This window comes from Rhyacophila brunnea, unplaced genomic scaffold (genome assembly GCF_057557595.1).
Source record: "Rhyacophila brunnea isolate RB1 unplaced genomic scaffold, BYU_Rbru_1.0 scaffold_58, whole genome shotgun sequence".
Lineage (NCBI taxonomy): Eukaryota > Metazoa > Arthropoda > Insecta > Trichoptera > Rhyacophilidae > Rhyacophila > Rhyacophila brunnea.
In genome coordinates, this window is record NW_028233255.1 from 1,263,525 (window position 1) to 1,266,333 (window position 2,809).

Sequence of the window (2,809 nt, forward strand, 5' to 3'; positions counted from 1 at the left end):
TAAATGCTTCTATACTACATATTATTATAAATGGTTATAAATTAAATGGGCTTCTTCCATCCTATTGTTCTTGTGCATGCTTACATTGGTATTTATAACTTCTTAAAATGCAATCGGCGTCTTTTTGTGACTACAAATAAATATATTACAAAATTTTATAACAAATTGACTTTATTGGATATATTGGGACGTTTATAATGGAAAAACAAGTATAAATGAACACTCCAGCAAAAACACTTTGGTTGATCCCTAAAAGAACGAAGGGATCAACAAAACGGAATAGAACTCTTTAGAAAAGAAATCAAATACTTTTAATATGCCGATCATAGAAAAAATCCCCAAAAATGCACTTCCTGAAAAGAATTAAAACTAAAAGAAATTATGAATTATTCCTGCTATGCTTTAAGCGTGTGTCACAACTATGTCGGCTATAAATAATGACATACTATAATGGCAAGTTTACACGCAATTGTTTTACAAAAAAGTTAAAAGGCTAGGTAACTAAATTCTAGTGGACAAAAAGTTAGGAGAAAAGCCTTTGAATAATTTATCATGAAACTTCAAAAAAAATAAAAATGCAGTTGATGATATTTTGAACCTTATAACAAAAATTTAGAGAAAGAATGAATTTTTTTTTAAAATAATTATCCGTAAGTGAACGCCATAGTTATTAATCAAGAGATAAGAATGAAATATTATCATGAAAGTGTGTAATAATAAAAAGTCACAATTCCGTTTTAATTTAAGTTCAAAAACACCTCAAAATGTATTTATAATTGCCAATATCCTATTAGCATTCAGTAGGCCATTAAAGAGCTCACCAAAAAATATCAAGTATCAGAAAATAATTGCATAATAGTTCTAGAAGAAAAATACAAAATATAATTAGAAAAAACACATTTTCAGAACTTATAAGTGTGCAAGAGGCTAGTTCTCTATAATAAAAACATAGAAACAGCGTAAGATCATACGACTACGCAACAAAAATTAGACAGAAAATCTGATTTAATTACATATTTTACGAAAACTTAGAATAAATCTATTTAAAATTTCAAAAAAATGATTATTTTTATTGCAAACATTATAAAAAGAAAAAATAAATTGTAAAAGTTGTGAAATCGCAAGCTATTGCATTTCGAAGTAATTTTATGAAAGAATAATAAAATCATGGCTTTTATGAAGTTCCTTATTGATTATATATTGTAAATTATATTTATTGATTTTTTTAGACAAGATTTAAAAAAATAAAGACTACTATTTAATATGAAAATTACAGGGTCTGATAGGAATTGTAAATTTCTTTATTAGAAGCTGCCGTCTTCGCACAAATAATCTACGATAAAATAACTGTATATATTTTGATAAAAAAAATGAATGGTTTTATATATGAGAACATTCATTATTGCAAAATATAATGTTATAAATGGCTGATTATAAGGCCGATAACCTGCATGAAAAATCTCTATAAATTGACAGCTATGGTGATGACGTAAATCATAAGTAATAATTCGAAAGTATTAAAATTATATCAGAAGATCAACTGGCTAAATTAATAGAGCATAAGGAACTAAAAAAATACTCTAAAAAACAGAAAAGAACATGGAAGACAGCAACAAACCGTGCATCTAATTAGTTGATGTAAATAAAGATATAAATTAATTATTTTAACTAATTTATGGTGTTATGGCAAAACTGAATCTTTCAAAGTGGTAATATTCGTTTATAAGAGTAATAACAATTAAATGTAAAGATTTATATAGGTAGAACAATATAAGAAATAAAAAAAGGTTTAATGAGAGGCATACAGCAAGATTTGTGTCTATGACTACTTCTTTTTATCCGGGTTTGTATCTATATAGCATATTATTAAACTACAACTTTTATTGGGACATATATCATACGATAAATCATCTTAATGGAAATATATTGTTACGTATATTGATTATTCTAAGTTTTTATTAAAATATAAAAGTAATTATGAAGATAATAGCAGAGACAGTGAAACAAATTAATATTTGATAGTTTTAGAAATGAATATTTGAAGTCTTTAAATTAGTTTGAATTTAGGGAATGTGCGAATCTAATAAAAAGAACACAGGATAATAGAACATGATAAATAAGCAGCAAAAAATTTGATATTTACCGAAATTTGGGTTACAGATTTAGAAATTTTATAATCTAGTCATCCCCAACTCAACAGCAAAAACCTATTCAAGTATGTTTACGATTATGCAAATTCACTATTAACTGTTAGATCGACTTTGAAAAATTTGAATAAAAGACTATAGTTTATGTATCTTCAGTTTATATAATTTTTAGCTGTACTATATATTCACTGTTAGCAAGCAAAAATAGAAAAATTATAATTTAAAAGAGAAGAACTTGAATAGGAACTGTCGAGTGTTATTTTTAGAGAAAAAAAAGTCTCCTAAAATAAACACTTAATATACATAAATGAATATTTCTAGGAAGATGTTCGTGAAATAAAATAGAAGAGGTGAATATGAAATACAACTAGAATTATTAAAAGAATACATAAATATAAAATAAAACTGCCATGAATTATATTCTGTGTCTATTAGGTTGAAGCAGACTGTAAGTTTATGTGTTGAATCAAAAATAAACAACTCATCAAAATTCTTTCAGCATCTACAAAAACCCAGTAATTTTCATAGAACCATATCTATAAGGCACCAGAAAATATGGATTTTATAGCATAATTTAAGAAGCAAGAATCTGTTATGTGGTGGATAGAAATATGTTTTGGATCAAGGTCATAATATCAACACTGTATAGAAGCATATAAAAA